Raw genomic sequence first — 24518 nt, 5'->3', positions numbered from 1 at the left:
TGTTTCCAATTTAGTGATTGTTTGGAAATTTGAATTGAAATTGAAACATTAATACACCCTTTAAAAGGATATACAGTGTATGATAAAATACATGTATCTGAAAAAGGATAATAGATTTGAAAAGTAGGAACATGGACTAGCTTCCTTATTCAGCTGTTGTTTTTATGACCATGTCAGTGCATTCATTTCGGTGAAGTTGGCCAACCTAATAATTTCAAAAGGTGATTTGGAAGCAAAGTCTAAATGAGCTCTCCCTGACAGCCAGTGATGAGCTGGGGGCTGGCGGGAAAGACTTCAGGACCAGGCTATATTTACATTCACACCTAATCTACCTAGGTATCCAGCAAACAGAGCTGTGTAGCCCAAGTGATAGATTTTGGCTGGGGTTCGGTTACAAATCACTTGAATGCGGGGGCAGGGAGCAGGATGAACTGTTGTTGTTCTTATTGTATGAGAAAAGGGCAGTAGAAGTGTACTTAGCCTGTGCTGATTGACGGCATCAAGAAAGAGCATGGGGACAGATGTTTTGCTTGATGGTCTGCCTGAGTCACAAGTACTGTTTGACTTGCCCCTCTCCAGTGTTTAAAGACAGAGCTGATCAGGCTCCCTAGATAGTCTTTTGTTTTGTTAAGTGGCCACCACAGCTGAAATCACTGATAATCAGGTCTAAGTGCTTGGACCTGCTGTGGGACAGTGTTTCTGCAGAAGAGATGGCCCAGTCCGCACTAGCAGAGAGGTTCCCTCCACTGAGAGCTCAGCTGAAATCACTGAGAGATGGATGGAACCTCAAGAAACCAACTTGCAGAGGTCACAGTGGCAGGTAACAGCAGAAGGTGACGGCGCAGGGCCATTGGGAACCAAGCGATGGAGTGAACAATGGCACAACAAACAACAGTGATCAGAGCGAACAGTGAGCAGCTGGAGGAATGAGCAAGGTGCCCTCTTGCCCCCCCCGGGAGGTGAACTCATGTGAAAGCACCTCTGAACTCTGAGTCTCCACTGACCAAGGACAACACCAGTGAGTGTTAATGAAGCTGTTAAGAATGCTGGAGACACAACACAGTTCATGCAAACAAACATGGCTGTGGCATCCAACTTTCTATTTAAGCAAGAGATACCACACACTACAAACTGGAGCCAATGTGAAGTGCATTGTCACTTGTTCATCCTGAAGCTGAACACTGGTTCCAAACAAAACCAGCAAGAAACTCAGCTGAGTGGCTTCTAATGGTGTTAGAAGCATGTGGTGCAACAGTGAAAGACTCAACAGTTGAAAAAGTGAAGAACTCTCTCACCACATTCAAAAAATTTGCATACATGGCTGATGAATGCACCAATGCAAATAGGCATCAAGCATTAAGTCATTGTGTATGTTATCTTGATGTCAGTGATAGGCCAGTAGATGAATTTCTAGATGTTCAAGTCATAGAAGACACATTGGCTGCATCTGTGACAACCCACATCTTAGAAGAGTTAAATGCTTGTCAATTGGAACCCAAAGAGATGGCTGCTTGTGCATTTGATGGAGCTGCAAACTTCTCTGGAAGACATGGTGGAGCACAAGCTTTGCTCAGAGAAAAGTGTAAGCCTGATCTCTCCTATACAGACTGCAGAGGCTATCCAGTCCAACTAGCACTAGTACGAATTGCAGACTCTTCAAAGGACATTTAAAAAGCTATAAATTTAATGTCTTCATTATAGTCTTTTTTCAGCAAGAATCCAAAAAGACTGAATATCTTGGAAAATATAGAAGATACACTGGGACTGAAGTTCAAATTAGTCCAGCCTGGGAAAACCCTCTGGCTTTCTCATGAGCGATCCTTGGCTATTGTCTTAAAATTACTCCAGTCGTTATTACTGGCTTTGGAAAGTGTCTACCATAATGGGATGGATCTAAGTAGTGAGGCTGGAGGACTGCTTTTGCTACTATGTTCAGAGAAGACAATTGCCGTTCTATCTCTTGTAAGTCTACTGTTGAAATCGCTTGGGTCATTAAATAAAACCATCCAGGCATCTGCTACAACAGTAGTGGATCTTTGTCCAGCACTAGAAGCTACATTTGGATCAATCAGAGCTATCCATTGAAAAAGTACTGGAAGAAGCAAACACTTCAGTCCAGATGTTGACTAATGAAGGCATTTATATTGAATCCTTAAGTGAAGAGGACAAGATGTATTTGTTAAGACAACTGAAAAAGTACACAGCCTTGATTCTTAAAATTCTACAACAGTGACTACTAGATTCTACTCAACATCTATGTAGCTTTTACAGATCCCTGTCCTATAAAACACCAACAGTTGAGTGGAGTGAGGCACTCCCAGCAATGGGGCTGCCATGTGCTCAGGATAGAACAGAGAATTTGAACATGGAGTGGAATATCATACATATGAATGAATGAAGATTTGACTTCAACTTCTTTTTTATCATCACTAGTGGCTCGACGGGATCTTTATGCTGTTTCCTGGGATGAAAGAAGTAGGAATTCATCTCTTGCTACTTCCAGTCACAACAGCTATAGTTGCGCACTCTTTTGCCTCACTGAATAGAATTTTGTGTTCTGAAAGAAGTCGCCTTCTACTTGATCATTTGAACGAACTAATGAGCATATCAGTTGAAGGACTGGAAGTACCGGACACACGGGAAGCCACCAAAGATGAACATGTTGCATTCAAGAAGTTCATTAACAGACTTGTGTAAAAGTATCACAAGAAACCAAGAAGGACGTAGATGTCATGCTTCATAGAAGGCTTGAGTAGCCAACTTTGATTTATGAGATGGTTTTAAAACATGAGTTAAATCTAATAAAATGGTCATTAAATGTTTTTCAGTTTTTACTACAGTGCCATACAGCCCCCCCCTTCACCCTCACAATCTCACCCCTCATTGGCCCTGCCCCTCCCCCTCACCCCCGGAAATTCAAACACCTCCCCCCCATTTCAATTCCTGGGGAAAACACTGGGATGACACGTGCAATTTAGCCACAGGTAGGAGCTGTGAGGGGATGGAGCATGCTCAGTGCAGATGGAGTCTTTGGAGAATTTGAGCTGTAACAAATCTCTACTGAGCATGTGTAATTTTGCCAAAAAAAATTACAGTTTGGGCAGCTTTTCATAAAATCTGCAAAAAGCAGATCTCTAATATCAGGGTGACCCCCTTCTCCCCCTCCCCCCCACACCAATTTCAAGTCCTTGCTACAGTCTGAATGGGCTACAGCTTCTCAGCAAAAGTATTATAAGAATGTTTTTAACCTCAGCAGAACAACATATTTTCCCTATTTGAATCCTGAGAAATGACTGAACTTTCTTTGAAACTTTCCAAAACACATTCAGCCTGAAGCAGACACCTAGGAGGAAAAAATCTCCATCTGAGTGGCTAAAGGATAGCAAAGTTATAAGCAACTGAATATAGGATCTTATAATGGGAAGCGTTAGGGAAATATAACTATAGGCAGTTCTACCTTCCCCACCTATAAAACCCACTGCTAATTTCTATACATTAATTACACTGGAGTGGCGTGGCCAATGCAATGAGCATTTAAGTCAGTCAGAAATAATTCATTATCTTTGAGCGCACAGTGCAGCATGAATGGATTGTCAATGAGAGCACGGCGTGGGGCGGTGTGTGAACATTTTGAGTCAAGCCCCTCCCAGACTGAGTCGGTGTAACTGGGGGCAGGATGTGGCTCTTTGTCTGTAGCGATTTGTGCAGTCATGTTACAAGGGCCTGGCTATTCGCTCTGTAGCCAAATGAGGAGCAGGGACAGCACTGACCCCGAACGGACCCAGTGTTGAAAACCTTAATTCTCTGCTGTACCCCGAGGGGCTCTGTCTCAGACGTCACTGCAGTGAGCAGGCTGCCCACAAGAGGCAACTCAGTTTTACCCTTCAGCAGCTGGCTCTGGGCATGGGCAGTAAAACTAGCTGATGGCACCAGGGCTGGATCAGGAACCTACAGGAGACATTAAGATGGAGTTAAGCTGAGAGTCTGTATCATTAATTTAGGGTAAAAATCCATGACACGGATGCTGTGATTATCCCCAAAGCAGGCACTGTATACCCAGAAACTCCTCCTTAAGGTTAAAGAGAGTGAGCTCCACACATGCTAAGGGCTGGAAATGCACAGTTCTGGCACCCAAACAGCCTTACATCTGCCCCGTCACAGACGCCTCCAACTGCCCATAGAGTGAAACCTCCCTGACATCATGGGCAGGGGCTGTTGTTTAGGATTAAAAGTCACTTCTCCCATTGTTATTCCAAACGGAAAATTTTGCCTTCAGCAGACATCTTAACTTTGCCCAGCTGTGACACCAGGAAGAGAAGCAATGAACAAATCAGCTGGATGTATCTTTAAATGTCACTTTAATCTAATCTAGAGCCCTAAACCCTAGTACGCCTCATTGGAGCATGTGGCTGGTCAATGGTGTCTATGGGACTGGGATGCAGGATTGAAGGTTCCTACAGCTGGTGCCCAGCCTTGCATCTCCCCTGCTGTGACAGCTGTTTGCAGGGCCACCTTCCTTCCACCAGCCAAGCTGTCTTGGAAGCACAGTAGAGCTGCCCCTCTCCCTTCCCAGCCTGCATCCTGCTCTCCGGGCAAGCCCAGAGTGCCCTATGCTGGGGGAACAGGCATGGGGTTGGCCTTCCCTGCCATGCTTCAAAGGGTGCTGCTGTCTAATATCTGTACCATTTTTATCCAGACCCCAATAATGGACCCAGGAGACAGCTCAGACCATACTCTTGGGATTCTGATATGATGATTTTAGTTATCAGCTGACTGACCGACTTACCAATGTGTTGTAGACATGACACTTAACCTGTATAATGCCCCCTAATGCTAAATGCAGCATCATACTGATTCCAAGTGATCTCGGTTGCCAGGGCAAAGATTCCTGTCTCACTCAACCCCCCCCATACCTTCCATCCATGAACCGGTGCCTGCCCATAGTCAGGTAAAGGCTTGAGCCAAAGGTACACTCTGGCCAGCTGTCCAGTGACATCAGTGTTACCACCAGGAGGCTTTCCTTTTTGTAATTTCAGCCCCATATTGTTTATTTTATAGCAATTCCCCCATGTATGGGCAAAATTCCTTGTAGATTTAGCACCTCCAGCACGGAGCCACCTTTCAGCTGTGTGGAGCCACATCCGTGATTACAGAAGTTGACACCGAGTGACAACGTGTGAGGTGAACCCAGAAATGTTGAAAAAAGCTGGGTTTAGTTGCAGTTGTTTGATAAGTGAAAGCAAGTGAGTGATCACCCATGGAAATGTCAAGAGGGAGTTTCTGCAGCAGACCAGGACTCTTCTGAGTGATTACTGATCACAATCCCCCAGTCCATTCCTCCATGCCTTTGTTTTGCTTCAGCATTAATGGCTTAAATGCTTTGCTGAGTGAGGGTGGTCAGCTGAATCTTGGTCTGAGACAGCACACAGTCAGATGCTGTCAGATAGTTGTTTGCACATGTACCTCATCTCCTATCAATCCTCACTATTACTGGCCATGTGCCAGGCAAACAGAGTCCATATATGAAACATACTAGAAGAACCTTCAATAACCCAGTATTAACTGCAGACCTAGACAGGGGTTTTACAATTAACTTGCAACATAAAATTCGGTTAATAACTGTCGCCGTCAATTGTGCTTCGTTGCTACATCTTTCTGTTAAATGCCTTAGTGCTGTTTAATATAGGAATGCAGTATCAGGAAATACATGTACAATTTTATATCTCTTTATGGAAAATTCCAGTTTCCAATTTGCATATACTTGTCTACTTAGAAATTTTATTATGTGCAATATTTACTACAGTAGCCACTTTTTCTTCTTGAGAGGATTATTTATGGCATGTTATATTTTTATGCAGTTGGCTTTAGCAGTATATGTATTTACAAGAATAGCATTTTAAAGTCTCTTCGTTTCACCATGATGCACAGTCACAAAGTGCACAGGACAAACTCCATCTTTTTCCACTGGCTGTTGCAGCGATGGAACCAGTTTTCAATTACGATGGTACAAACTTTGTCAGCTTGGGGACAACAAAAGTAACAGTGGAGTGAATTGCAGGCCTGGGGTGGGAAGGGAGGGAGAGACAACGAAAAAGAGAAAAGCAAAGAGCAGGATGAGGAATATAGGAAAGTAGCAGTTGTTAAATCTCTCTTTCCCCTCACAGGTGCTGGGAAGGGTGGCGTGGGGGGAATGAAAGCTCAGACCTGCAGATGATGACAGATTTCTGTCGCTTTGGCTGAAGTAATGTAGAAAGAGGTGCCAGTTTGCTGAGAACTTTGCCAGGAGTTGCCTGAGACAGTTTGCCCTGCAGCCTGCTTGGCAGATCCATTTGAGAACGTGGTTCTATGCTGAAAAGCAATTCTGTAGAAATAGCATCTTCTCACTCAATAGATCTGTTCACTGGGGCCCTTCCATTGACTTCCATGGGCTCTGCATTAGGCCCAATGAGTAAGAGAGACAGATTTGTTACTTCGGTGACAAACAAAATGTTACTGCTTTTCCTCCTGTTAATCCTGCAGAAACAGCCCACCTGAGAGAACCTACTGCCAGGAGTCTGGAGCATGTATGCAAATATACCTAATTTGCATGCATGAATATGCCTTCTCTTATTTACATAAATACTCTATGCTATATATATATATCCATGCTTAGCGGTGCACACCTCCCTGCTCCCAAACCAGTAGCTGTGGGCTAACATCAGTTAGGCTCATCACTGGGTGAGGGGCTGCCCTGGTCACATCCCTGTTCCAACAGCCAGGATGGGGGTAGTGCAGAAAAGCCCATGCCACTGCTACACCCCCAGGGATCTCTATGAGTAGGGTATATTCAAGGGTCTGATTAACCTAGTTTTATGGCTTCTTTGCCCAGCAAAGTAGCAGATCAGAGGATCTGACCCTATTCATCTGCAGTCTCCTCTCCGGCCCAGCATGTGGGATCTCCTGAGCAGAAGGATGTTTGTGGTGTGTATTACATGGGTACAAGAAATAAACCCCTGCACCGTGCTCCTCACCGTACAAAGTGCCGAGACGTGGCTTGTCCGCAGGGGCTGCATGGTCTTGGCCAGTAGCTGGTAAAAATATCCTTTCCCTGCTCACCACCTCTGGACTGTAAGAACGAATTCTGGGGGCATTGGCCAGTTTGCCTCATTGCCCCTTGCCCTGAGTGCCAAATGGCCAGCTACATTTCCATTTCCTCGAAAACCAAGGGAGCCGAGGCCTGTGCTCTGTGTGGAGAAGGGTAATGCGTTCCCTCCTGTGCCAGCTGCAGCATATGAATATTCATTAGTCAGTTCTTCGCTGAATAGTGATCTGTGTTTATGATGATGAAGTGAGACATGCAGATACACTTGTTAAACTGATTTCACCGTAATGCGAGCAGGGCACAGACCACAGTGAGCCTTGCAGGCTGTTGTAAGGGAGATGGTAATTAAGCACTAATATGCAACTAGGGTTGTCAAAAGACAGAGACCGAAGCAAGGGCAGGCGGGTGTTGAGAGGAGTCTGTGCAAAGGAGGAGGAATGGCTAATTTAGTGGCCTTCATAGCAGTGATTTGGGCAGAACTGTTAACGATGGGGCAGCCTAGTCAGTCTGTTTGTGTAATAAATATCTGCAGGGCCCCACAAAACCTCTGTAAAGAGGTAAAGGCTGAAAAAACAGGAAACCAGTGATGGTGAAATCTACTGCCAACCCTGGGGACATAGGGAAGCAGAGGGTCTTAGCCTGGCTGGGAGCAGTGACGGGTCTGATCAGTGTCCAAGGAGCCAATGGGATTGGGGAGAAAGTCTCATGCATGGGGAGCTAACCGGAGGTTTGCTTAGGCGTGCAATTGGGGTTTGATCAAAGCAGTGACTGTGACAACAGGATCTGAGGAGCTCGGTGGCTGGTGAAACTCCAGCTAGAGAGAAGGTGATTAGCATCTCATGGAGGAGACAGGAGTCCAGTCCTGATCTCAGAAAAAACAAGAGAGGCGAGGGCTGTGGATACACATGCGGAGAAGAGCAGCCCTGGTCAAGCTCCTTTACAAATACCAATGTGGGCCTGTGCAGAGAGCCAGCAATGGGGGAAGCTCAAATTCCCTAGAGCTGAATACAAAGATCATGGCGCAGGCCGATCTCTGCCAAGGAGGAGACACAGTGGCAGGGTCTCAGCTCTAGAGTAATGAGAAATGAGAAGGGCATTCTGGGGCTTTTGGTGGTGTAGTTTAGCTGGTTTTGTCATGGTCTCTGTAAGAACAAGCATGCTCCCTTGGGTTTATTTGTCCCAGGTTTGAAATTCAATAAATCAAAATCTAAGGCCAAAATGTTCAAACTCGGGTGACTAATTTCAGGCTCCCCAATTGACAGTTTGGCTCCTAAATCATTGATCTAGGGAAAACATTTCAATGCATCTAAGTGGCTTCCATTTTCCAAAGAACATGGGCAGTTAAGACACTTAAAATGGGACTTAAGGCTCCTAAAATCATTTAGGTGCTTTTGAAAAGTTATTTTTCCCCTCAGTGCCTGACATTAGCCAGCCATGGGGAGGTGTGTGTGTTTAGGGGGCGGGCACAGGGGAGGAATCAGACAGTCAAAGTCAAAGTGAAAGCTTTAAACCATTAACACACACACTGTCAACATCCCAGGCCAAAATATACAAAGTAAACTTCCTTAAACCAATCTCTGATGTGAGCAGTGTGGCCTAGTGGTCAGAGCAGGGTCTTACTAGGAGCTCAGAGTCCGAGAGAGGCCAGAAGGCAAACCAAGAGTCAGGTAGGGTCAGGTTACTAGGAAAGCAGAACCACAGAGCAGCATCCCAGGGAGCAGAAGCAGGCAGTACAAGGCACACAAGTCAGACCCTGGTGCATGGACAACTTTCTGTTCCTGTACTGTGTTTAAACAGAGGTTGTGGATCAATCAAGGCCCCCGGCATTTAGCCAATCAGCTTCTGATAAGAGTTAGCAGACCCCTGGGTGGCAGGTTGGAACCTATTAGCTTCAAAGAGCCCTGTGCAGCAGGGCTAGAGATCCATGCTCCCTAAGAAACAAGTTCTTAAGCAGCGCTTTACTTTCTTTGCCTGTCTGCACATTTCAGAGATGAGGGGGAAGGAAATCTCAGTGGTCTGAGCATTGGCCTGCTAAACCCAGAGTTGTGAGCTCAATCCTTGAGGAGGCCACTTACAGATCTGAAGCAAAAATCAGTACTTGGTCCTGCTAGTGAAGGCAGGGAGCTGGATTCAATGACCTTTCAAGGTCCCTTCCTGTTCTAGGAGATAGGTATATCTCCAATAAAAATAATGATTGTTATTAGATGGAAACTTTCCCATCGGTTTGTGTGTATAAGGTGAAACCAACATTTACCAGTAAAAATCAAACCCTTCCAAGCCTAAACATGACTAACCACAGAATTCATTATGCAAACAGCATCACATTCCTTAGTTTTCCTTCCTAGGCTATTTTAGCTACGCCTACACCCAGCTTACATACACATACTCATGCTAGCTCCATGAGCACTGGCGTGAGTGTAAGTACTAGCGTAGCTGCCGGTTGCACAGAAGGGAGCAGCAGCAGCAGCTTGACTTAGGCCTTGTCTACACTACAGGGTTAAGTCGAATTTAGCCACGTTAGGTCTATTTTATAAGCAATGCGTCTACATAAGCAACCCCGTTCCATCGACCTAAAGGGCTCTTAAAATCAACCTCTGTACTTCTCCCCAGCGAGGGGAGTAGCTCTAAAATCAGCCTTTCTGGATTGAATTTGGAGTAACGTGGTTGCAAGTTGATGATATTGGCCTCTGGGAGCTATCCCAGAGTGCTCCATTGTGACCGCTCTAGACAGCACTTTGAACTCTGATGCACTAGCCGGGAACATAGGTAAAGCCCTGGGAACTTTGGAATTTCATTTCCTGTTGGTCAGCGTGGCAAACTCAGCAGCACTCAGCAGCATGGGTGCCCATGCAGTCCCCCCAGAATCGTAGAGCGTAGAATGTTTCTACGCTCCCCCTATCATCTCCGTCCCTGAGGTTATCACAGATTAGAAGGGAGGAAAAAAAACATACTCGTGATTACATGTTTTCTCAGTTCATGCAATCCTCCCGCATGATAGGGCAGAGCTTAATTCATGGAAGCATTCAGAGGCAGAGGCCAGGAAAGCATTAAGTGAGCGTGCAGATCGGATGCAGGACGCGATGCTGAGGCTAATGTGGGTACAAATGGACACGATGAAGCATCTGTTGGAGCTGCAGGAAAGCCAACAAGAGCACAGACCCCCGCTGCATCCACTGTATCACCGTCTGCCCTCCTCCCCATGTTCCATAGCCTTCTCACCCAGACACCCAAGAATGCCGAGGAGGGGTGGGGGCTTCAGGCACCCAGCGACTCCACTCCAGAGGATGGCCCAAGCAACAGAAGGCTGTCGTTCATACCGTTTGATTTTTAGTGTGGCTACAATGAGCAATGTGGCCTTGTCCTTCCCTCCTCCCCCACCCCACCCATACTACCTTGTCCGTTATCTCATTTTTTTTTAATTAATGAAGAAAGAATGCATGGTTTCAAAACAATAGTTACTTTTTTTCAAAGAGGGGAGGATGATTGGCTTACAGGGAATTAAAATCAACAAAGGGGGCGGGTTTGCACCAAGGAGAAACACACACAACTGTCACACTGAAGCCTGGCTAGTCATGAAACTGGTTTTCAAAGCCTCTCTGATGCGCAGTGCACCTTGCTGTGCTTTTCTAATCTCCCTGGTGTCTGGCTGCTCAAAATCAGACACCAGGCAATTTGCCAAACTTTCCACCCTGCCATGAATGTCTCCCTCTTACTCTCACAGATATTATGGAGCACACAGCAAGCCACAATAGCAATGGGAATGTTGGTTGTGCTGAGGTCTGACCAACAGCGCCAGCGCGCTTTTAAATGTCCAAAGGCACATTCTACCACCATTCTGCACTTGTTCATGCTTGCCTTGGTATGGCTCCTACATGGGTAACCCAGGAAAAAAGGTGCGAAACGATTGTCTGCCGTAGCTTTCACGGAGGGAGGGTCAACTGACGACATGTACCCAAAACCACCCATGATGATGTTTTTGCCCCATCAGGCATTGGGAGCTTAACCCAGAATTCCAATGGCGGCGGAGACTGAGGGAACTGTGGAATAGCTACCCACAATTCACTGATCCGTAAGTCGATGCTAGCCATGGTAGTGAGGACGCACTCCTCCGGCATAATGTGGACATGCGCAATCGACTGTATAAAATTGATTTCTGAAAATCGACTTGTATAAAATCGACCTAATTGCTTAGTGTAGACAAACCCTTAATTTTGTGAACCATGTACCCAGGGATGCAGGCAGGTTTCTGGTGGCTACCCCACTGTTCCTGGGTGTGCAGGCTGGGACTCAGCCCTATTTTGTAGTATAGACGTAGCCTGAGCGGATCCTGCCACTTCAGTGTTGGTTGACACATCTGTGGATGTTTGTCCTTTCATGTGATAGATGTGAATAATGGTTCTCTTCCCCCCTCCATCCCATAGTACTTTTCCCGTAATGCTCACCACACGCATTCTTGAATCACCTCCTCCTTCACTGCTTCTCCTTCCCCTGCACCCCAGCATCTTCATTTCCCCTTCTCTTCTCGACTGGTCCCACCAGCTGCATTGTCTTCACTCATCCTCTCAACCCTACTCCCCACCTTCACCAATCCCCACCCCACCTCTGCAATGTTTTGGTACTGTGTAATGTTAGCAGCTAGAGCTAATAACAAGATTCGGAGTCACAGAAGGTCTCGAGAGACATTCCAGCAGAACAGACTTTATTGTTGATAAATTCAGCTTCAAGAATGTCATCATTTCAGCTGGCACTTTTTCAAGTCCCGTCTCTAAGATCCAAGACGTTTAGATAAACAAAACTGGCATGACCATCTGCAATTGCGCCATCTGTAATTTCCAGTAGTGTTACTCTCCTTTTTCCCCTCTATATAAATGGAAACTTCTCAAAGGGACCATTAACAAAGAGTCAAAGGCCAATATTCTCATGCCTCGTGCTTGAAGTTAGGTACCTAAATCCACATGACCAAGGAAAACAATCTGTGTCAGCATCTGGCATCTTTTTCTGGTCTGAGTTTAATAACGATATCATATTTCTACAGGTGCAACACTATTCCTTGCAGCATTGATTCTGCAGTAACGAGGTTTTCCTAGCTGCCACAGTTGGGTGATGGTCAGGTTCCACTGTCCATTTCCGCCCATGGGCATATTGATGGAAGTGCTCACTGGCAAAGTCTACCCCAGACATTTCCCTTTCATCTGTGCATAGTTCCATTCTGTAGCTGTTTGAAAGGGTCCTGGATAAAGCATGGTCTTCTCTGTCTGCACCAGCGCAGGCCAGGTCTTTGTCTGGAGGCACGCCCCTGCCCTGCTCTCTGTGCATTCATAGCTCAGTGTGCATGCACCGCTGCAGGCGGAATCCCAAACATCTGGTAGGTGTGATATAAACATGGCAGCTAAATCACTAGCCCAGGTGTGTTTCCTAGTGCAACATGGTTTTCGGTGGCCTCATTTATCGATTAATACGTAGTTCAAGACAAGAGCCTATTAGATCACTTAATCTGACCTATATAGCACAGGCGATGGACTTTCATCCAGTTACCCCTGTACTGAGCCTGTTTGACTAAAGCATCTTCCAGAAAGGTGTCCAGTGCTGTATACAGAGATGAGATCCCCTCCCTGCTTCTGCTTCCCTGTTTATATATCCAAGGATCACACCAGTCCTTTTTGTCACAGCATCACACTGGGAGCTCATGTTCCGTTGTTTGTTCGCTGTGACCCCTCAATCTGTTTTTTGGAGTCAGCGCTGTCCAGAATGCAGGCCCCTAGTCTGTGTGTGTGGCCGGCATTCTTGTTTCCTATGTGTATAAGTTTGCATTTGGTTGTATTAAAATGCATTCGTTTCAATGGGCCCAACCTCCCAAATGATCCAGCTGGCTCTGTCTGACTCCCTCTCTTCGTCATTGTTTACCATTCGGCCAATCTTTGGGCCAGCCACAGATTTTATTGGCAGTGATTTTATACTTACTTTCAGCAGGGATTCAGGGGGCCTGGGGCAGAGCAATTTCGAGGGCCCCTTCCATAAAAAATAAAAGTTGCAATATTATAGAATACTGTGTTCTCATGGGGGCCCCTGTGGGACCCGGGCCCTGTGGCAAATTGTCCCACTTGCCCCCTCCCCCCACCCTCCCCGTGGTGGCCCTGACTTCCAGACCACTAATGAAAATGACAAACTTCTAGCCTAGTACCAGTCCCTACAGAGCCTCATTAGAAACCCTCCCAATCAGTGCTGATTCCCTGTTGAAAACTACCGGTACTTTTTTTGAGATCTGTCATTTAGCTAGTTCTTAATCTATTTAATGTGTCCTCTTTTGATACTGAACAGTAGTAATATTTTAATCAGAATGTCAGCGGTACTAAATCAAATGCCTTACAAAAGTCTAAATCTGTTACATCAACACAGTTACCTTTATCCATCAAACTTGTAAGCTCATCAAAGAATGAAATCAGCTTTGTTTGACAAGAGATTTTTTCCATAAAGCCATGTTGGCTTTTATTAATTATATTCCTATCCTTTAGTTAATTTTCAAGTGTATCCCTCATAAGCTTTTCCATTATATGTTGCTCGGGACTGATCAGTGTTGGGTTTGGTACCATTACTTAAGAAAATAAAGACCCTAATATTTTACTTCCATTGCTCTGGTGACACATTTAACGTGGCTCTGTTTTCCCTGGATCTCTGCATTGTGGGACAGAGACTGGCATCATGTTCTTCCTTGGCAGCTCCAGTCTGACCCAAGCAAGCCCAGCATAGGCATCATCCTCTTTCTCATGACATACTTAATGGGCTGAATGAATATCAAAAGGGAAGCGGCTGGATCTGTCTTTCCGTGGTGGGGTATTACATGTGCTTTGTTCGGTCAATTTTCTCCCACAGTAACTGGTGTGACAGACCCAGGCCAGCTGGGAACAGCAGAGCAGTAGAAGGCAGATATACTGGCCACTGGATAAGCAGTTTTCTGTTCCCTGAGTGACCAGAGCAGGGGCTGCTCCAGGCTAATGAGAACACCTGACTCCAATTAACCTGCTAAGAGTCAGGTAATTAAGGCCCCTCTGATGCTATAAAAGGGCTCACTCCAGTCAGGCCAGAGGGAGTCAGGGAGCCAGAGGAGAGGAAGTGCGTGTGAGGAACTGGGAGCAAGAGTCGTGCAAGAAGATGAGAGTGAGTAGGCATACTGCTGGAGGACTGAGACGTACAAGCTTTATCAGACATCAGGAGGAAGGTCCTGTGGTGAGGATAGAGAAAGTGTTGGGAGGAGGGCATGGGGAAGTAGCCCAGGGAATTGAAGCTGTCGCGCAGCTGTTCCAGGAGGCACTCTAGATGGCTGCAGTCTACAGGGCCCTGGGCTGGAACCCGGAGTAGAGGGCAGGCCCGGGTTCCTCCTAAACCTCCCAACTCCTGATCAAACACAGGAAGAATTGACCTGGACTGTGGCTTCTACCAGAGGGGAAGGTCTCTGGGCTGTTTCCCAACCCACAGGGTGAATCTGTGAGGCAAGCAAATCCGCTAATAAGTGCAGGACCCACCAAGGTAGAGGAGGAACTTTGTCACACTGGATAGGGTATCCAAGACACCCGTTTACTTGTCTCATTGTCAAATGCAGGCATGCTCATTCCAGATTTCCTCTCAGGTCCCATGGGTCCAGCCCCCATCTCAGCTCTGCTGTATGTGGAAGTTACACCCACTCCCTAGGACGATCAGCCTGGACAGTTACCTCAAGTTTTCCAATATTAAAATCTCTGAGACTGATCAGTCTCATGGTGAAGCAAGGATTTTATTTTATTTTTTTCAGGATCTATCGTGGTATCCTTTTTAATATTATATTTCCTGGGCAGCTGCCTGGCCCGTGTAACCTCTTTGAATTGCCGTTATCATTGTCTTTTCCATCATTCTTTGCAGAATCCTAATGTCTCCTCTTGCTATTTTCCTGGCAGCGTCCCCCAAGAGTGCTCAGGAAAGTGGGCTGTAATTTGAAGCAAGGCCTGCTGGCTGCTAGTGAGTAATTCAAGAGGACCATCTGCATCGCAGCTCACCACCTAGAATAACACTGTGAACAGTCTTGGCAGGTTCTAGTCTTAAATATTTAATGTTGTATGAGGGAAAGCCCTGAATGTAAATTTCATGAGGGATGTTTTGGTCACCTTTGGCTGTGCTGAGAGCTTCCATTCACCCTCTAGACACAAGGTCCATGAATACTCATTCACATTCCTTCAGGGATATTTTCATTTGTAACATTGCCAAGAATTACAAACGGGGAATGCAGGAGAAGCTGGATCAGCTGAGAGGCTAGTGGGAAGTTCAAAGGGAGAAGGGAGAGAGTTCTGAGATGTGAAGACACCTGGGGGCATAAGCTGTTCATGGTTGAAGGGCGTGATACATCCATGGGATGGTAGGGGGATAGGGATGCCTAGGTCTGCTCTAGGCAGTCTCCATTGCACAGCTCTGGTGTAGCTTTCCCCTGTATAGAACTGGCCGGCCCTGTGCTGGTGCTGACTGCAGGAGACCTGTTTGATTTTACGGCAACGTGCTGGATCTGGACATTTTTCTCTTGATATTGGTGCTAATTACACGCCCCGCCCCGCCCCGCCCTGCCCCTCCCTAAAGCTAAACAAAACAACCCCTCCCCTCAACTTTATATCATTTTTTGTGAAAATAGGTGTGTTTGAACAGAGCTGGCACTAGGCATAAGCAGACTAAGCAATTACTTGGGTGGGGGGGCATATTCAGTATTTATTATAAGAACTTGCCTGTTCCAGTATGGGGGAGCATTCAAATATTCCTGCATAGGGCCCCCAGTGGGCTAGAACTGACTCTGGGATTGAATTGCCATTTTGGGATCGAAATATGAGCTGAGCAGAAAGCAGGGCACTGGTCTGGCTGTGGAAAACCCAGGTTCAAGACTCTGCTGTAAGGCTGGCATGTCTACTGGGGCAGAGTTAAGGCTGTGGTGCAATTTTCATGGTGTGTGCAATCCATTCTAGCAGTGGGGGGGTGTCTCTGGGTGAGGGGGGTCGAGGGCACTGTGGGCAGGCGTCCCTTTCCATTTCCTTGCTTGTAGGGTTTCTGTTAGGTATGTTATGCACAGAGCAACTTCTGCGGACACACAGTGCACTGGTTGTGTGTGAATTATCTGAATATGTTGTGGAGGGCAACAAAAATGATCAGGGGGCTGGAGCACATGTCATATAAGGAGAGGCTGAGGGAACTGGGATTGTTTAGTCTGCAGAAGAGAAGAATGAAGAGGGATTTGATAGCTGCTTTCAACTACCTAAAAGGGGGTTCCAAAGAGGATGGATCTAGACTGTTCTCAGTGGTAGCAGATGACAGAACAAGGAGTAATGGTCTCAAGTTGCAGTGGGGGAGGTTTAGGTTGGATATTAGGAAAAACTTTTTCAGTAGAAGGGTGGTGAAGCACTGGAATGGGTTACCTAGGGAGATGGTGGAATCTCCTTCCTTAGAGGTTTTTAAGGTCAGGCTTTACAAAGCCCTGGCTGGGATGATTCAGTTGGGAATTGGTCCTGTTTTGAGCAAGGGGTGGGACCAGATGACCTCCTGAGGTCCCTGCCAACCCTGAGATTCTGTGATTCTATGAATATTCAGTGAAGTAGTTTGAGGCATTCCGATCCCAAATTCATATGTGACCCAGGGGATTTGTGTGCTAAGAGGCCAACTCACTAGTCGCTATTCATCATTTGTTAGTAGTTGTTATCCTGTTTTAAAAGTCTCAGATATCCAATCAGGGAGGCAGAAAATTCCATGTGACTTAAATGACCATTCATATGGTTTTCAGGTTAAAAAATGGTTTTTCAGGTTTTCTGTTTTGTGGTAGAAAAGTGGAAATTCTTAATGAAAGCAGCTACTTCCTACCAACCCATCTTGTCAAAATCCCAATTTTCCATTCCAAAGAAGGCTGATGAGAAATATCTGTCAAAACTAACACATCCCAGCTAGATGCCTGTCCTAGCAGGGCTGCCGGCTGAGCTACAGTATGAACAGAGCAACCTTCACTGACACACCACACAGAATGTGTGTGCGTGTGACTTCTTAAAACAGTGCAATGCACACTAGCCTCAGAGCAGTGTGGAACAGTCACTGTTGGCACCCTTCCCATGTGGGTTCAATAATTAGCCCAATGCTGCTCCTACCCTCCTTGGCACCTAGGCACTAGCGTTTATCAGGTACTTGTGTGCGAAGCACGTCTCACTGTCCAGTCAAGCAGCATTTGGACAGATAGATGAACATAAAAGGGAAGCAAAGAGGTTTATTATACTCCTGACCCAGCGGGTGTCTGGAAACTCTTCAGCTGCCACCATATGCCAGTGTTTGGGAGAGCTGGTGCTGCAGCTGGAGATTCAGCCAGTGCTGGTATAGGGTATGGCTCAGAGCCCGCACCCCCTCCCAAACCCCAACCCGGTGAAAGTGAGTGAGAGTGGGGGAGAACGAATGATGGAGTGAGAGGGGTGGGGCTTTGGGGAAGGAGCAAAGTAGATCTGGGTTGCTCTTAGATTCAAAAACTGATCTTGGGCTTTAAAAGGTACGAGACCACTGCCTTAGACATAGTAGGGATTTTCTCACTGGATTTATTACCTGGATATCCAGGATTAGCTATAACTCCAGTGACTCATTTTCCCTGAAGGAATGGAGAGCAGATGCCCTCAGAGGGGAGACAGGGCTATATTTCTTGTCTAGCTCCTCAAAGGACACTGCTGCATCATTTCACTCTTGCCTGGGTTAATTCTGAGGCAATTGCTCTTCACCCTGGTGTCGATCTCTTGCAGGCACTGCCTACAACCTTGTCCCTGGCTACGGGAGGGAGATGTAGACTTGGGGGCAGCAGTGTGTTATTGTTGGCAGTGGCCCCATCTGGCAAAAGGTAAATCCAGGTCCACACACAGCTCCGGGCTTATCACTGTGATTAGTGCAGCTCCTGGAGCCTGCCAGCTGTTGCACTGAATGCCATGCTGCGGCTCGTGAGTTACAACACTATGGTGGCCTTTAAGGGACATGCCATTAGCTCAATGTGCCATCTCTCCAGGGGTCTCATGTAGACACCAAAGAGGAGGAGAGACTGTACTGATCCCAGTGGAAGGCTGCTATGGGGGCCTGGGGAGATAAGAGCTGATGCCACCCATCCCCTCTGGGTCCTTTCGGAGAGGGATGGTGAAAGCCAGCAGGGTCCTACAGCAGGTGAACAGCAGCTGGGGGGGGTGGGGTGGGGGGATGTCAGTGGGAGAAGCAGGAATGGAGCTCTCTGGGAGAGGGGTCATGCCAGGCCCTGTCACATGATCACCATTGATTTTCCATTGTTTTGTTTATGAATATTTGCGCTTGTCCGGCCGAAGCACGTCTGCCCCTGTGCCCAGGGGAATGGCACCACCAGGGAGCAGAGGACAAAGCAGTGCAGAAGCTGAGTCCCTTGTTGCTCACCCTGATACAGCCTAGTCTGGATGATCCACGGCAAGGCCAGGGAAGGGGTGGGAGCAGGGTTTGCTCTGAGGGGTGATGGAAGTGGTGCCATTGATGCAGGTGGCACGTCACAAATCAATATAGCACAGGCTCTTCCCTGAGCAGAGACTCACCATCCTGCTGAGTAAAGTGTGCTGGCTTGGCCACAGGGTCGACAGTTCACAGGTGCCTGGGTTAAGTCTGTTAGGCTGATACACTCCATGCCAAGAATGGCAAGGCAGCAGTTTCTTCCCTGGTGTCTTTGCTATCATGCATGATGCTATCAGTTCCTCACTAGGGCCAGAGACTGCCTCCCTTCCTCAGGCCCTAAGGTACTACCTGGGGTGTGCTGGGGCCCTAAAGTACTGGTCCATGTGTGTGCTGGGGCCAGGATCAGACCCTAAGGAGGCCGTAAAGGTATCTGCTGCCTGCAAAATGCATTAATTAAAATGGCATCATTGTGAGCTACCTTGCAACCCTGCATGGCCAGCTGTCCATCGGCAGCACTTAGCGTTCTCAGGCCAGTCTCACTGGGCTGGTACCATTTGTACACACCAGTCCCATCTCCAAACGCAAGCACCGAGCCAGGGCTGTATTTAAGGCCACAGTGCCAACTATTTCACTGCTCATCAGTTTAGCAGAAGCATCCAACTAACCTGCTTACCCCATAATCCCAAACCAGCTTTCAGGTGCCAAAAGTCCCAGCTGCCAAAGCCCTTCCCCTTCCTGGGCCTCTGTACAGAATTCTACAGCCCATCAAACCTTCCCCATGTAATTCACTCTGCACAGCCGCTGCATGCAATTCCACATACAAGGGATGCTGCTATGGCTGTGACTTGTTTTCCTATTTCATTGAAAAAACCTTCCAATGTTAAATGTACCCAAAGCTGCTGCCTCTCCATTTCACAGTAGCCCAGAGCCAGGGACCTTGGCCAGAACTGAGGCTGATCCTACAGCAAGGTTTAGGAACTTGATTAAATTTTGCTAGTTACCAAGGGCTGAAACTTCTGGTGGTCTCTCAATTTCATGCCAGTTCTCCCCCTACCTCCCTGTGTATCTCTCCCCCAGACCAATTAAGGCTTTTCCAGGGAAAGCTTGAACCTTGATCATTGCAATTAGTGGCTATAAATGCAGCATCAGCCTGTGTGACTGCCCCCTGGGATTTTATGGAGCAGGTTCTTTGGTTTGAATTATGTGCACAGAGCCTCTCCTCATGCTTCACTCTGCCGTTCCCAGTAGAGTGCTTCTGCCTACATGAATCAAATTGCATTAAACTCTTGTCACTCACTCTACTCCCTACTTTAATGCTGAAGTTTAATCATACCAGATAACATTTCTATTCCTCGCAGCCTGGCCTTACTTCACTGACACTCCTAGGCAGAACAATTATTCTCCTCTCTATGCCTCTTCTTCTGCAGATAAGAGGAGGATTTGGTGTTACAGCTGCTAAGAATTATACAGCCTCCCTTCTGATCTACCTTTTTAGATCCCAGATCCAGACAAAGGGCCCAATGACAATGTAAGACATTGTGAATGTTTTTGTTTATCGTGTGCCTAACACGTTTCTGTCATTGGTTTTCCATGGGGTTAGATTGTATTTGACATTTAAAACTCCCAATTCTCCACCCCAGATATAGCTGTAGTCCTGGCTGTGTCTTTCTAGATTTAGAATTCATACAGAAAACCGCATGCCATTCCATGCAACGAGCATCTCACAGTTGCAAAGTCATGCGCTCAGAAATTAGTAAATGACAAATGTAAGTTTGTCCAGGTCATCTCTGCTCTGGCCCCATGAGCGCGTGTGTTACCATGTACTGTGTAATCTACATAACAGGATTCCAGGAATTTCATTCTGTGTGTCACTGTGAAACGCAGAACATCTGCTGAGTCAGCGTGAAGCAACGAAAGCAGCTACTGGCAAGGTTGAGTGCGCTCTTTGTTCAGAATACCACCAGGCTCAGTCTTCACTGTGATTCGTGCTCTGTTACTGTCCAATCTGTAAGTTTTCAGCCATTTTTGGCTCCTTTACACACATGGCTTTATGAATTACATGCATGCAACAGCGTGGGCTTTCAGGTAGTGATGCTATAATTGATGTGGTGGCTGTCAGCAGGAGGCGCTGTTACACGAGTTCCTAGAGTGGGACAAATGTTCATTCTAGGGAGACGTGTTGTTGTTGGTTTTGGGTCTGTACAGAGGCAACTTCTGGAGAAGGTGCCGTGCTGTGCGCAGGAGAGTTTGCTCTTTGCCTTGGCCTCTGACAGGAGTCATTTCTGGAGGCAGAGTTACTCCCTTAGGAGCTGGGCATCTGGGCTTAGTTCCCGGGCAGAAGGGATTGCCTTGTATGCTTCTTGAGCACCATTGTTCCAGTACTATAGATAAAACAAGTTATTCTAAGACTATACCCGGACTCTGGTTTCTCCTGCAAGGTCCCAGAAATCTGCTACTGCTCAGCAGGGGGCAGCATTCTTCTTTATTTGTACTAGGGCAGTGTCTTGGCCCTAGTCCCATTGTGCTAGGCACTGCACAAACATAACAGAGACAGTCTTGCTCTGCTGAGCTTACAACCTAAAGGACATAACTGCATGGTCGTTTCCTGCATGACCCCTGCCTCATTCAGTGCCCAGCTTGGACAATGAATGAGGCATGGCTGTGCTGTGAATTGGTCTGAGGTATGGAGCACATCTGCCTCATTCACAGTAGAAGCTGGATGGTGGTGAATGAGGCAGGGATCTGCTGATGGAAAATGAACAGTAAAGGAGGTAGGGCTGGGACAGAGGAGATCAGAGTTCCCATATCTCCTTCGTATGTCTAGTGTGGCAAGTCACTTCGTGTTGGATCCACAGAGGGACTCAAGTTTGGCAACGCTGAGCAACACCACATCCAACTACTAGATTCCGTGCTACCTGGTGAAATTATATCATCTGTTTCTTCCCCAGATACAGAACAAAAATATTTATTGAACACTTCTGTCTTTTCTGCATTATTATTCATAATTCTATCATTTTCATCTAGTAATGGACCAGTACCATTGTCAGGATTCTTTTTGTTCCTAATATATTTTAAAAACTGCTTCTTTTTATCATTAAGTCTGCAGGCCGTAGATGTCCCCTTGTCTCCCTTGGCTTCCCTTATCATTTTTCTACAATTCCTAACTTCTGATTTATATTCATTACTGTCAACTTTCCCTTTCTTCCATTTGTTGTCTTTTTCTTTTTTACAGAGGTCTTCACCTCTCCTCTAAACCAGATTGTTTTTTAACCAGCATGGATTCTTCCTCAATTGTAGGATTGTGGCTTTTGGGGCATTTAGCAAGGTGCTCTGTGATCATTTCCTCTTTATCAGTAAGGACAAAGTCTATTACAGAATTCCCCTGTGTAGGTTGCCACACTTTTGGAGTTAGGAGATTGTCATCTTAATGTTTAGAAAAGCCAGTGATGTTTTAGTACTTCCAGCATGTGACTTCCAGCATATGTTGCTCAAACTGAAATCCCCCATGGGCACACATTCCCCCCCCATACCTTACAGCTAGGTGCATAAAGAGGTGGACATCCTGTTCCCTAATGTGATTTGGTGGCCTGTAGCAGCCATCAAATAATACCCCACCTTGTGCTTTATCTGTTAGGACATTGATCCATGAGTATTCAAGATCATTTTCTTCTGATTTATCAGAATGTTATGTAGCGTACGTTAGCTGCTCATTCAGTGAGCCTCATCCATCCTGTGCAATGAATGAGGCAGGGGTCCTGTAATAAAAATAGCACATGATCATGCAACTGAAGACAGTATCATAATGCATACATCCAAGAAGGCCGAATTAAGGTTGCACAGACAACCTTAATACAATATTCATTGATTCCAATGCCAGAAGGGACCACTGTGATCACCCAGTCTGACCTCTGTATAGCACAGGCCACAGAACAACCCTGAAATTTCTTTTTGAACTATAGCATGTCTTTTTAAAAAAAAAAAATCCAGCATTTCCAAAGGAGGCAGAGGATTATTCCTTTTACTAGGCTACAGAATTCCCTGACCAGTTTGGATATGTCCCTGTAGATTACTCATGCCCTGGTTACTTCTTGAGCTCTGTGTGACTGGAGCTCTGCACCCATGTGGAGCCATGGAGTTAGTTTTGCAGACCGGTGCACCACTGCTGTCCCTACATGCACACAGTATGAGCTCAGCAAACATCAACGACTGCACATGTTCCAGGTGTGAGTCTCAAACATGGACAAATTGCAAAGGATAAATACAAAACCACAAGCCTGTAGGGACAGAATCAGAAAGGCTAAAGCACAAAATTAGTTACACCTAGAAAGGGATATGAAAGGCAATATGAAGAGTTTCTATAAAAAACAGTAGGAACAGGAGAGGATGAAGGAAAGTGTTGGTCTTCTGCTAAGCGGAAAAAACATCACATAGACATAACAGATGGCATCAAGCTTATTTTGCTTCAGTCTTCACTAAAAAATCTTTGCTAATTTTGACCTGATATGTAACCCAATTAATATTGACAATGAGGGGGAAGGAAGCCAAACAAAAATAGGGAAAGAACAAGTTAATGAACATTTAGAGAAGTTGGATGTCTTCAAGTCATCAGGGCCTGATGAAATTCATCTTCAGGAGCTAGCTGAAGTAATCACAGAACCATTAGTGATTATTTCTGAGAATTCATGAAGGAGGGGTGAGATCCCAGAGGACTAGAGAAGGACGTGATCATTCCCCTCTAGTCAACATCAGTGAGGCCTCATCTGGAGTACTGTGTCCAGTTTTGGGCCCCACACTACAAGAAGGATGTGGAAAAATTGGAAAAAGTCCAGCAGAGGGCAACAAAAATGATTAGGGGGCTGGAGTACATTACGAGGAGAGGCTGAGGGAACTGGGATTATTTAGTCTGCAGAAGAGAAGAATGAGGGGGTATTTGATAGCTGCTTTCAACTACATGAAAGGGGGGTTCAAAAGAGGATGAATCTAGACCGTTCTCATTGGTACCAGATGACAGAACAAGGAGTAATGGTCTCAAGTTACAGTGGGGGAGGTTTAGGATGGATATTAGGAAAAACTTTTTCACTGGGAGGACGGTGAAGCACTGGAATGCATTACCTAGGAACGTGTTGCAATCTCCTTCCTTTTTTAAAGAGGTTTTTAAGGTCAGGCTTGACAAAGCCTTATCTGGGATGATTTAGTTGGGAATTGGTCCTGCTTTGAGCAGGGGGTTGGATTAGATGACCTCCTGAGATCCCTTCCAACCCTGAGATTCTATGAAAAGGAGAACAAAGAGGACTCAGGGAATTATAGACCAATCTGTGGAAAGATACTGGAACAATCAGTTAGTTAGCCCTTAGAGGATAGGTAATGAGGAATAGCAATATGGATTTATCTGGAACAAATTATGCCAAACCAACCTAATTTCCATCCGTGACTGGGTTACTGACCTAGTCTATCGGGAGGAAGATATAAATGTGATTTATCTTGGATTTAGTAAGGCTTTTGACACAGTCCCAAGTGACATTCTCATAAGCATACTAAGGAACTGTTGTCTAGATGAAATTACTATAAGATGGGTGCAAATCGGTAGAAAGACCATACTCAAAGTGTATAAATGGTTCACTGTCAAACTGATATGGGGGATTTATTGGCATGCCACAGAGGTCAGTCCTGAGTCTGGTACTATTCAATATTTTTATTGGTGGCTTAGACAATGGAGTGGAGAATATGCTTATAAAATTTGCAAATGACTCTAAGCTGGATGGGGTTGCAAGCACTTTGGAGGACAGGTTTAGAATTTTAAATGACCTTGATAAATTGGAGAATTGTTCTGAAATCAGCTAGGTGAAAATCAATAAAGATGAGTGCAAAGTACTTAGGATGGAAAAATCGAATGCACAACCACAAAATGGGGAACAACTGGCTAGGTGGTTGTACTGCTCAAAAGGATCTGGGGGTTATAGTGAATCACAAATTGAATGAGTAAGTGATGTGATGTGGTTGTGAAAAA

General features: G+C 46.0%; 1 long non-coding RNA gene across 4 annotated transcripts in view; it reads left to right on the top strand.

Moving 5' to 3' along the window:
- Positions 1 to 20391: 20391 nt before the first annotated feature.
- Positions 20392 to 24518, top strand: part of LOC127034717 (uncharacterized) — a 163182-nt gene continuing 159055 nt past the window's right edge. For all 4 annotated transcript variants that reach the window (XR_007769465.1, XR_007769464.1, XR_007769463.1 and 1 more), the window contains exon 1: positions 20392 to 20518. This is a non-coding gene — a long non-coding RNA (uncharacterized LOC127034717). The remainder of the gene's footprint in view (positions 20519 to 24518) is intronic.

This window comes from Gopherus flavomarginatus, chromosome 15, assembly GCF_025201925.1.
Source record: "Gopherus flavomarginatus isolate rGopFla2 chromosome 15, rGopFla2.mat.asm, whole genome shotgun sequence".
NCBI lineage: Eukaryota > Metazoa > Chordata > Testudines > Testudinidae > Gopherus > Gopherus flavomarginatus.
Note: the sequence above shows the minus strand (reverse complement) of the source record. Positions and strands in the feature narration are given on the sequence as shown.